This window comes from Drosophila albomicans, chromosome 3 (assembly GCF_009650485.2).
Source record: "Drosophila albomicans strain 15112-1751.03 chromosome 3, ASM965048v2, whole genome shotgun sequence".
Taxonomy (NCBI): Eukaryota; Metazoa; Arthropoda; class Insecta; order Diptera; family Drosophilidae; genus Drosophila; species Drosophila albomicans.
This window is the reverse complement of record NC_047629.2, coordinates 28,750,475-28,763,747: the sequence shown is the minus strand read 5'-3', so window position 1 is coordinate 28,763,747 and position 13,273 is coordinate 28,750,475.

Genomic DNA, 13,273 nt, shown 5'->3' with positions numbered 1-13,273 from the left:
AGAAATATTTGCAACAATTTTTGGGCAGCAAAACGGATTCTCGAAATAAATGCTGGTCATAGTTCTTTGCTCTTTGAGTGGCTGACAACAGGAATATTGTTATTGGAGATAAATGCAAAGATTTATCGGACAAAGGGATTGATGACAGAGTAAAGAGATATCGCCCGCTCTTGAAGGGAAAACGTTTGCCATTTACTAATTGTTTCCTCATTGTCATTAAGGTTACGCCTGTTCACTAAAAGTTAATTAGGATCCCAGCTTAAATTACCCCCAAACGCAACAAAAAAGCCAAAAATAATTTGATATCCAGCTAATTATAGGTCTTCACCCGAAGCATATTACGTAATCCGCCTCCCATTCACTTGATTCCTTCTTTTCCTTCTTGTTGCGGCACATTAAGGTTGTGCTGCCACGCCTCGTTATTTGTTTGAAAAGCTTTTGCTAACCCGCTTTTATCGGACCCTGTTTCATTGTGGCCGTGTGTGTGTGTGGGAGTGTGTATGTGGCATTCAACAACTCTTTTGTTTACTTAGCCTTTTAGGCCGCAGCAGCCGCTTTGTGCTACATGTCATCTTTATGCATTACACACACACACACACACACGCCCAGCACATATGTGTATGTGTTGTTACCACTTGCAGAGGGGCACATCATGCTCCTGGCAGCCATTTGATGTCTATAAATAAAGCCACAATAGCCGCACTCAAAACACAAGCTCAAACTTTGCTCCCCTGCGTGCTTTCGCTCTTTCTTTTGCTTTGTGGCGGCACGCGTTAGCGAAAAAGATTAAATTCGTTATAGCAAAAATCGAGTAAACATGCGAGTGCGAGTGCGAGTGCGAATGTAAGTGCGAGTACGCTGCTGACTTTCGCTTTCGCATTTACTTTCACTTTCGACTTTTTGGCAATTTTTTCGTTCATATTTTTTTTCTTCTATCGCGTCAATTTCCTATTTGTATTTTGACAATTTCTTTTCGCTTTGCGCCGTTTCCTTGGCTTTATTGCCTTTTATTTATTTTTTTCCCCCTTCCCCCTTGGCCCCAACTCCTGACATTTACAATGAGCTTTTGTTTGACTTTGTGACTTGCTCAGAGTTTGTAGCTCCTCGCATTGCTGCGGTTCAGGTTCATGTTCACTTTTCTTCCATCAGTTTTGTTATATTTTTGAAACAATAGGTAAAACTTTCTTGGCGTTTCAGTTTCAGTTTCATTTGCTCTCTTTCTCTCGTTTTTGCTTTGTGTTTGTGTTTGTGTTGAGTCTTTGATTGGCATTAAAAGTGTTATATGAGCTACGCATAAGTTTTAATAGCTTTGCCAAGAACTGCAGGCAGTCATCAGTTGCCAGCTCGCCAGTTGCTCTAGTCTCCAAACTCCAATCTCCAGCCTCCAGTCTAGAACGTCTTCCCAACCACCCTTTAGTATTTGGCGCCAAACTTGAATGGGCATTTCGTTCATTTATATGGCACACGAGCCGTTGATGTCTCTGTCGTGTATAGTTTTTTCTTTCTTCTTTTACTTCCCTTACACAGAGTATGTGTCTTATACCCTGTATGGGTTAGGCAACAACAGGAATGTCTGTAGATGATCGAAGTAAACGCTGTCTACAAAATTGAGAATTGCAATACATAAATTATAATCAAAACCTTACACAAAAGTAGGACTTATATTTCAGTAAAGAAATTTTAACATTATCATAAAGATTTCAATTAATTTGAATAAAATTTAGAATTAATTGTGTAATCAAAAATAATTTAAAATATTCTGAAGCAAACAAAAAAAAACAAACATTTTTGTTGCATACTTTTAAGCGCAACTCAATTACGTATACGTTATATGCTCTAACTCTAATTCAACTCTCTCAATTGCGTATAAGTTATTTATTCTAACTTGTATTGAACTTTCAACTGTATCTACGTAATGTGTATTAAATCGAATTGAGCTCTCAACTACGTATACGCAATATGTTCCAACTCAATTTAAACTCTGCAAACTACGTATACGTAATATGTTTTAGAATGTTTTTCAATTCTATTCGAGGGTATCTTACTGTAGAGCCGACCGCACTTATCTACTTGTAATTCTTTGTTTTTTTTTTTTTTTTTTTTGTAATTGCGCTGTGTGACAAAGTTTCATTTGATGCCTGATTCTTGGGCTTTAGTGGCAGCCATAAAATACTTAGTCTGTTGCCGATGCTGTGTGGAAAACTCTCAACTGCAGGCACTGAGCGCTTGTTTTTACACGCTTTTGATGTTTATTGTTATGCCATCACTAGCACCATCAGCCTTCGCATCGACAAACGACAAGCGACAAACGACATCCAAGAATCAGAAACCAAATTGCCAACAGCGTCGGCATCAGCATCAAAGAGCGTAGTGGAAAATGCTGTAGTTAGTATTCAATCAGAGCTGAGATTATTGTCGAGTTTTTTGGGGTTATGAGCTCTAGCATTTTATGTGCTTTTAATTGCCAACGAATGGCTTTTGTAATTACTACTTTAAGGTCATTGCATTGATTGAAAGTGGCCATAAAGATGCACGTTAAGAAGCCAGATAGATGCTTGTAGATGAAGAGCGTATAAAAATCTCACTTAACTGGTTCATTATACTACTTTAACTTGGCAAAATGATTGTAATGTAACCATTCAAATAGGTAAACAAAAGAAGAAGCAAACTAACTACTTCTTAAAATATTTATGGTCAATGGCAGTAATGTGAAGGGAAACAATTTATATTGCGTTCATGTAATAAATACAATAATAAAATAAAATGAAAAATGGCATAGAAAACTCGACGTCGCATGTTTCAACTGTTACTGCAACTGCAACTTCAAGTTTATTGAAGTTGTGCATTGAAGTTCTCTTAGGACGTGTCTGCAGTGGCAAAATAAACAATGAAATGCAGAAGCGAGAGGGCAGATACAGCGTGCGATAGAGATGCAGATAACGTGTTGAAGGTTGCCACAGACAAGCATCTTAAAACTGCAGCAAATTGCATTGAAAATTGCTGTAATATTTTTACAAGGCTGCTTGGCAATGGAGGGACAAATAGAACAGAGAGAACGGAAAGAACGTAGGGAGGGAGGGCAGAGGGAGATGTAGAAGTGGAGATCTCTTTTAGTGGCCCAATCCTCAGACAAGACCGTGAAGTGGCCAACAATGGAATGGCAGAACTTAACTCATGAAATATTCAAAGAGTCTTTGCGTTACTTTCACTTCGTATACTTCATTTCTTTCTTGGCCGCAAATACACAAAGTTACATGCACACGTTCATATTATGTTTTGCCCAATTGTTTGCTTAATGCTTGCTGTTTGTTGCTTCCTTTCTTCCTTGCTCGCTTGGTTGCTTGGTTCTGGCGAAGCAACTCGAGCAGCTAGCTAACAAATATTAACTTGGTAAAATAAAATCAACATCGAATGAATGCAAAAACTGCCAAGAAAAATGATTTGATACGTTGCTCACCACAATAGGAAAAATGGGGTTGCAGGAAAAACGCACAAAAACAAGAAGTTTTAGCATACTACTCGTATACTTATTATTGCAAGCTATTGCTACAGCTGTGTTGCCAGAGCTAAAGTTTTACTAATGGGGAAAAACCACAGGCTGTTAGCATTTTGCTCAGCTTAAAGTGAGTGCAGCAGCCATCTCTTGGGGCAATATGTCAGAAAGGAGCTGCTCAAATATGAGATACGACTGAGAAGTAAATCGTCTGTATTTAGGTATGTTCTCTGCAATTTAGATTCACTTCAAAATGAATTATTTTAGCAGTAGTCAAGTACGTTTTTTGCTGCCATTCATAAATAGTTATTATGACTAGGACTTTTATTTCCACTTCTTCTTTGCATTCAAAGGATTTCTTTGCCTAATGGGTCATCCGAGAAGATAAGCTTCATAGCTTGGAGGCGCATTTGTTAATTGGAAGCAGAAGCGTGTGTATTGAGCTCAATCTGAACAATGTTTTGTGCTCTGAAATACATCGATTGCAAAGTGTCCTTTTAGGCCATTTGTTCGTTGCTAAACTGTATTTGTTTTATTTGTTTTTGCAGTCAACGCATTTCCCATATAAATTTTCTTGTTTTCCACATTGAGTTTCAGTTTATTTTTTTTCTGCTGCTGCTTTTTCTCATGTTTGCTCATTTCCTATTGAACATAATAAACGCTTCCGCTTACACTGTGCATATCCTTTGTGATTTCTCTCTGTCTTTCTCTCTCTGGCTCTCTAACTCTCTGCTGACTTGTCTGTTGCTTTTTGAAAACTAGACATAGTAGTGAACTGTCGTCCAAAGTGCAGCTGTGGTCCATTCATTCGTTAGCTTTGACCGCAAGCAACAAATCAAGTTAATTGTATGTGTTTATGTGTGTGTGTGTTTGTTGAGCCAGGACCTTGTGACACTTCCTGGATTGAAAGTTTTGGTCTCATCTGCATATAAGTGCATTCCTCCTTCACTCTAACTCTCTCACTTCTCCCTTCTCCCTTCTCTTGCTGTCTCATATAAACATCCGTTGCAGAGAGTTTTAATTAGTGTCACTTCAGTTGAGGCAGCTTCAGGCAGCCTTCTTCAGTGCAACAAGTAAAATTAATTACGTATACGCACAACAAAACTTTCAGCTGCTGCTGCTGCTGTTGCTGTTTGCCATTACCTTTCATGTTTCTTTTGTTTTATTTAATTTGTTGTTGTTGTTGCTGTTGTTGTGCTCAGTCAACGTCTAAAATTTTTATTTGCCAATTTGCTGGCGTTTTATTTGCAACGCGCCTGCAAAATGGCAATGGCCATGGCGAAAGAACTTGTGCTCGCATATGACCCAAAGCATATTTAATTTGACTGCGCGAGTAGAGCGCACATTACGCATACGACGCGTATGCTCTGTGTACTCCTTGGGCAATGGCAGCTGCTGGCAACTGTTGCCGCGTGAACGCAGTTGCGATACTGCTTAAAAAGCAGCAGCAAATAATAATAACAATATTACGACTCAGCTGGCAGAGAGTTTCGTGTCGCGCCTCTTGAAATTTTAATGACAAAATGTCACATTAACAGACGCCATGGATTTGCAGCTGGCTTCAGGTAAGCAGTCGCCTGTTTTTCCTCTTTACTGTTATTGTTGTTGTTATTCTTGTTGTTGCTGTTGTCGTTGTTGTTGTTGGTGTCGTTATGAGGCTGAGCCGCCATTGTGTGCTGCATGACATGGCACTCAACTGCCAACCGCCAGAAGCAGCAAAAGCAAAAGCAAAAGCAACAACGAGACGGCATCAGTTCATTTACCTGAGTCCATCAGGCAGCTTATTTCGCGCTTCGCTGCCACTTGCGCTCTCTCTCTCTCTCTCTCTCTCTCTCACTCTCTCTGACTTCCTTGTGCTATCAAATTGTATTTTATATTATGGAAGCAACACACACAAAAACACACACACACCCACAAATTCGTCGTATGTGTTTGTAATTCTCTCATGCTTTGTTACTCGGTGCGGTGTTTGATTTTATTTTGATTGATATTATTGTTGTTCATATTTTAAGCAGATTATATGCTTATAGAACATGCTTTTATGCTGTTAACTGCAACCATTGGAAATATAATATGCAAATATTTGCAATATGCTAAACAGACAATCGAATTGCACTTTTAATTAACCAAGTGGAACATAACACGTTACACTTTGCCATAATGGCAATTGAGTGTGCTTTAAATATTATTATTATAATGCTGCTTTTAACAAGCCGAAATGGTTTGTCCACACTTTAATGGAAATAACGATAATTGCAAGTTGAACTATGTGTAATAGCTGCAAATAATTAGCTCTCACCTTGGGGGCAACACACACACACACAGAAAATTAATTCTTATGAAATGGAAAGTATCAGTTCTCACCCGCAGCTGTAATCCATTTGTTGCTACGCATTGATTTTCCCTCGATTCATTGACTTAAGTATTCGTTTAGAGGGAAGTCTTGCTGTTCATTAGCTTTATCCCACATAGTATTAGCCTCGATTCGCATGCTGGCCATTAACTGCATTTCAGTTGAATGTCAACACGACTTCCCATCTGGCACAGTTTGCTCACACACTTGTTTATTCTTCTACTTGTACTTGTCCTTGTGCCTTATGCTGTGTATGCTGTATGCTGCATGTTATATGCTGTTACAGTTGTTGATGTTGTCCCTTTTGGCTTACATGCGAGTCCGTTTATTTGGTGGAAGGATTGCGCTGTACTCGTACTTGACTTGTATAGTATTCCACCTGCCCACGGGGCATTCGCATAAATTTGTGCAAATATACGCTCGCATGCAATGATTTACAACTGATTTAATATGATAATTGGAATGCGCAGCAAAGGGAAGATAAAAACCCATCAACATTTTGTAACATTGATGTCGCTTTAAATGCATTGACTTCTCCTCCCTCTCTTTTTCTCTCCCTCTCTCAGCACTCGTCTCGACTCTATTCAGTCGCTTGAATGACTCGACGACACCCCTCCACACATATTAAACACATACATAGTAGTAAAAGACTGTGAAACCCTTGGTACCCTCTATAGTAACCACTTTGCGGGCTCCCACAAAGTGCGCACTGGCGTGTGCCGTTTTTTCAATTTTCCACCGCGTCAATTAGGCCTCTTCACTTCCCCCCGCGCCTCTTCCTTGACTAGCACATTCATGCATAGTATTTCCCTAAGCATACCACCTAACCCATGCCAGCATAAGAGTAGCTCCAGCGTCTGGCTTGTAGCAAACGAGAACGAAGAAAAAAAATATACATAAAATGCTTGTTATAAAATTTAATGAAACCGCACACGACGCGAACATCGCACAATTCTTTTGCTAGCTTTTTTCTTGCCGATTTTATGTTGCTAGCAAGGAGAGCAAGACTTTGTTGAGGCGTTCGTAACGCACACACAGTCGTGGAAAATATTTCTTTTGAAATACATACACTCATTAAATAGTTAAAGATTGAATAAGCGTGGCAAATCTAAAACAACGAAATACTAAATTTAATAAATTCTACAACAATTAAATACTAAATAAAAAACTGAAACAGTAAGTATTTTAGAATTCGGTATTTATTTATTTTACGATGCTGTAATTATGTATTTTAGTATTTAAAATAAATAAATACAGCATCGCAAAATAAATAAATACCATATTCTAAAATACTTACATAATTTAATACCAATACCAAAATAATTAAATGCTAAATTAAATAAATGCTGAAATTAATACTAAACTAAATATGTACTATATCGTAAAATAAATGAATACAAAATTCTTAAATACTAATTTAAATAAATACAAAAAAAAAGAAGTAAACACCATATTAATTAAATACTGAATTTAATTAATACTCAATTCTTATATATTGAACTGAACAAAAACTAAAATCAAATAAATACCAAATTATATAAATACTAAAATAAATAAATACTAAATTAAACAAATACCAAAATCAAATAAATACTAAAAATAATTAAATACTAATACTAATAATAATACTAAATACTGAATTAAATAAGTACTCAAAAAATAAACACTAAATCGTATAGTAATTTTATACTAAAATAAATAAATACTAAAATTGTCAAGAACTAAGTATTTTTCTCGCACAGCTTAAGGTCAATCGTTAGAGCATTTAAAAGTGAACTAACATGCGAAGTATTTCTTGTAGTAGAATTTCAGAAATTCGCTGACGTTTGTGGCAAGGCGCAACCTTCTTAATGGTTTATGAATTTGCTTATCACGTATTTTTCTGGCAGGCCATACACTCGGTCGCCCCTCGCCAAATTAAATGGGTCGTACGTGTTTGCATAAAGGCAGCTCACTGCTCACAGCGTCGAGTAATACATACCCGTACTCACACTCACACTCATACTCATACTCATACTCGCACTCGTATTCGTATAATATAAATACATTTTATGCTGGATCCCTACTCCCAACTGCATTCTGGGGGCAGCTTCATTAGCCCTCGTCCAGCTGGCAAAAATTGCTTAAGCTGCTCATGTCGCCGAGCCGCACAAAAAAAGGGACCAAAAAGAGGCGCTTGTTTGGCCATGGCGGAAAACCTCAAGTAACTGCTAAGCTAAGGCTGCTTCATTTGTTTTAATATTCTTCAAGTGTTTTCATGACTGCCATGTAAAATTTATTGCAGCTTAACAATGGAGGAAAACTCGACTCTCGCGACTCTTTTACGCCTCCTCATCAATTCTTTCTTCTTCTTTTTTTGTGCTCCGCGCGCCCACTTTTTACTTGGGTAGTTAGAAACTTTGGTTAAACAAACTTTCCGCCTAACAAAAAAAATAACAGAAAAAAACACATTTGAAATCCAGAGCAAAAAAACATAAAGTTTTCCATTTAATGCACGCTTGGCTCAAATTCACTTTCATTATTGGCCAAAAGCAGCTCACTCAAAATGAAGTCCAACCATTTCCTATAAACTACGCTGACTCATTTTATTTAAGTGTTGTCCGAATGTCATTTACATTTCAAAATTTATAGAAGTCTTCTGTAGAAGAACATTATAGTTGCGAAATTAAAAATAGCATCAATTTTTAATTCTAATATTCTTTTGTTGATCATATAACTATGGATTTTTTTAATAATACATACATTTATAATAAAAGTTGAATTCGGAGTTAGTCTTTTCTTTGTGAGAGTTTATTAGCAAAAGAATTTCTTAAAGTGATATTTTAAATTTCGCAGCTTTATGGACGTAAACCACTTTGAGCTTTATTTATTTATTTTCATCCATTAAAGTATGTATGATATGTATATCGAAAAAAGAACAAGATTTAGCACTGACCCAAATTAAACATATAATATTATAAATTTAAAATTGTTCACAAATTCAAAATTTACTTAAATGATTATTCCGAATATGAAATAATTAAAAAGCATTGAACATTAAAATATAACTTCTTCAGCTACCATTAACAATAATTTAATTAATTTATTTATTATTCATTCATTGGTGAACTCAATTATTTATAAATATACAAAATGAAGTATCTACACTTTAATAATTAAATGTATTTTACTGAACTTTGCTAATGATTGCCGACACGTGGACAGTGGTTAATTAGTCGCTCTGACTTGTTGCTCTGTCAATTTATTTCGGATGTATTCAGTCTAATTGTTGCTGGAAACGAATAAAACTGTAATAAAATAAATTCTGGTTATTTTCGGTTCCGTCAATAAATCACTTTTGCTTCGTCCATTTGTATAAAAGTCTTTCGTTTAGCATACTTTTGGGACTGTGTAAACAGCATGGCAGCATTTACTTAAGAACTGAATTGCAAAGTGACATACTTAATTCAGCCTTTGCTTTGCTCATTTTCTGCCTGACCAAATCATTGAGGACCCGGCCAGCATAATGGAGTTAGATAGATTCGTATCTTTTCTAATTTGCTGCCCAAGTGCTTGTTAGCTAGCTCATTAAAAAGTCAACCAGACCGCCAACAAATCGTCTACTTAGGTTAAAACCCAACACAAACACACACACACTCATACACACACAGAAAAAGACAAAATGGAGACAATGCTGTACAATGGCGAATAAAAAAGGGGAAAGTCTACGAGGAGGCCACCAAGCACGTGCCTTGTAAAAACGAGTAGAAAATTTGAAAATAGTTGTTGGAGTACTACGAAGCCACACACAGTGAAAATTGTCTAAGCTCAACTTGCAACTGCTTCGACAGTCGCTAAGCCAGTAAGTTCGTCAGTCAGTCAGTTAGTTAGTTTGTCAGTCAGTGCCTCTAAGAGACTGTCGAAGTTGTTGCTCAGTTGTTTTGTGGCTTTTACACAGACAATTTGCCAAGGCTAATAATCAGTGGCAGCTGGCAAGCAAGATTTTCGGGTCCTAAGTCAACACACAGCCAGCACATTTGGCATTTCCTTCCTCTTTGTTTGGGCGGGCGAGAGACAGACAGTCAGCCATCCAGACAGACAGACAGTTCAGTTCAGTTCAGTTCTAGTCAAACCGAAATATGGTTAAGTGATTTTAGTAGTCACAGCACTTTCTCTCACCTACTGAATGACAATTCCCCTGATGCTGCAAAATATTATGTACAACTCGAACACAACAGTGAATAGTATCTGTAGTCGTTACTCATTTCGGATGAGAGTTAAAAAATATTTGCAGCAGCAGCTTTTACTTTTCCATTAGTGCAAATATTTTTGTTGAATGCATCCCCAAGGTAACCTTTGCTCGTATTTCTATTTGGTTTCCTGTGTCCTCTGTCCTCCGTCCTTTGTCCGTTCTTCTTCTGCTCTTCTGCCCTGTTTCGTTGGCCTTTCCTTAGCTCCATCGAATGGATTTTAAAATCCATTTTGAAGATATTTGCTCAATAGCTACTGCTTCTGCTCATGCTGCATCTTGAGCAGGACTAAAAAAAGATGAGCGAAAAAAAAAACAGAAAATATAAATCCAGAGAGTCGCATTATGAGACGACAAAAATTGAAAACTAAAGTGCACTTGTGCGACATTCGAGGGACACACGACGAAAAGACACCCGACGCTCGCTCTCACCAGTTTTTGGCAAATAGTCCTTTTTGGGCTCTTGGACGCAACCAAAAGCCAGCGCAATCCTTAACGGAAATTCTGTCCTGCTCGTTAGCATTGCTTTGGCAGCGAACTTCGGCGGTGGCTTGCCTTGGCTTGGTGGAAATATGTTTTGGGGATATGAATTTCTCAAAAGACCTTTGAATTTTTAGTTCATTAAATGTAAGAGCCAGAGCATCAGTTACTATGGTCGCATCTTGCAGCTGTTTGAGTGCAATAGAAACCAGCTCAGCAATTAAGTATTTGGTATAAAGTATAAAAATATTATGTTAAAAATACACTCAAAGAAAGACTCAATTCTATACAGTTATTCATCTTTTCTTTTCATTAAAGCAGTTTCAAATGATTCCGATTTAATAACACATATTGTATGCATGCAGTTCAGTTCAATTCAAACGAAAATGAAATTGTGCAGAGACGTCAACAAACGTTTCTGTGTTGGCCTCTTTTATTGTTACTCCATTTATGCCCATTCGAGCCCATTGTACAGACCATTAGTGTGTTCAATTTGAGCATGAAACGTTTTGGCAGAGAGTCGGAGGAATAGCACACGTCGACAGGCAAAGGGAAGAGAGAGAGAGAGAGAGAGAGGAGGCAGTGAAGAGCATGTGTGCATATATTTAGGAGTAGTTGTTTATTTGGTGAATTTGGTTTGGTGCCACATGAGTGCCACTTGTGGCACGCGCCATTTTTCAGCGCCATCCATTTTTGGGCGACGCAAATAACGAGGCAAATTTTCTCGTTTTGTGGATGTGGATGTGGATGAATGTTGCATGGCAAGCAAAATGTGTGGTGGCTCCACACGCAAAAGCTGATTCAAAAGCAATGTCAAAACCTATTGAAATGGCGGATAGCTTCGGCGTTGTTTCTCTCTAGCATTCACCTGAAGGGATTTCATCTGACTGATTGATTGACAATATGCGTAAGCTGGCAGCTTAGACAAATGCCTGATGCGTGCGTGGCTCCATTGTCGAGTCGAGTCGCCTATGATTAAAGTGGATGAGCAAGAGAGAGTAGATTGAGTAAAGCCGTTGACATAATGGCAAATCATTTCTACAAGGCATTCGATTTAATACCAAAAGCCTGTCAAATTGATTAATTAATGAAACAATGAGTCAAACGATATTGATATCTCTCTGGCAACTGCAATCGATGATAAATGAAGCGAATCGTTCGTTCGTACGTTCGTTCGTTCGTCCACGCTGTCGTATACGTATTATGCAAAAAGTTGCTCTTCACACCGAATTGTCAGCCATTGACCAAAAGTCATTTGCGTGGAGGAAAATGATGCGTAAACCATTTGAAGTTGAATTAAATTGTTTGTGTGGGGAGGAGTGAATTTCATTTCGGCCAAAAATTGGGAAAATGGCAAATGGCTTCTCTCCCGTAGCCTGCGGTTGAAAGTTTCCTTTCTGGACTTTTCGTTTTCAATTAACTCAATAATGGCATTTTAAAGTATCTGCCTTCACGCTGTCACACCACGGGAAACATTTGCTGCATTGATTTTCTGTGATGCCTTTTGTGTGAGTTTTGAAACTGAAAGTACATTTACGAATAACTTTGCCATTTTTAATTATTAAAAATATTTGGGGCAAGTATTTGCAAAATGTGATTTCAACTCGCACCCAAAATCATTGTAAATTGTTTCAAGAGAATTGAAAATTAAATTGAATGTTTTCTCTGGCAATAGAAAATACATTTTGTGTGTATTGTTTTAACGAAATTTAAAAGTATTGAAATTTCAATTGTATGTTATTCTTGTATAATATTGGAATTTAAATTGCATGTTCTATATACAGACTCTACACATATGGTAATGTACTTTGTATGGCGACCACAAATTACACAATTTGGTTGCTTAAATGCGTCGCCAGTTTCAGCGCTCACGTGTCGTATACATCATATGCTGTGTTACGCTTCGTGTACGCAACATTTGGATGCTGGACTCGTGGCGTGCAATGCTAATTGTTTAAAGCACATAATTATGCAGTCAGCCAGCACATACAAACACATACTCACAGAGATAGCTAGAGATACAGACATAGAAATACAGACAGACGGGGGAGTACACGGCGTATGCGTAATATGTTAATATATCATGCTTTTTATGTTGCTGCTGTTACTCATTTCTCCGTAGGTGTGCAGGGGGAGGGGAGTGGGAGCAACTTCATGGCACGGCAGACATGAAAAATGCAAAAATGTAAAAGAGCCACGCCCCCGCGATTGCCACCGTCGCCACCTATGTATATATGTGTGTGTGTATGTGTGCCTATGTGTGTGAGTGTGCGTGCTGCTATAAATTTTGAGCCCGGTCCCTCTCTGTGTGACTGTCTGTCTGCCCTGGTGCTTGGTCCCTCGTTCGTCTCAGTTTGTTACACTAAAACAAAAGGCGACGCAAAAACCTCGTTTTGGACTCTTGAGTTGAAAATTTGAAAATTAAATGAAGTCAGTGACTGTGTCAGTGACGGAAATGAGTTTGCCATTTTGGATGATAAACCCTCCCATCCCCTCCCCTCCCCTCCTTAACCCACGCCTTTAACCCCATTTTGACAGAGAGGCGCACATAGTTAACGTTGCATGAAGCAACCCAACCGGAGTATTTATGACTTTTGAAGTTGTATATATGTATGTATGTATGTGCGTACATATATGAATTCATTAGCATAGAGTGAGGAGATGAGGGGAGGGGAGGGGGAGAGAGAGCTTATCACATGCAGATGACTTGGAAACACAT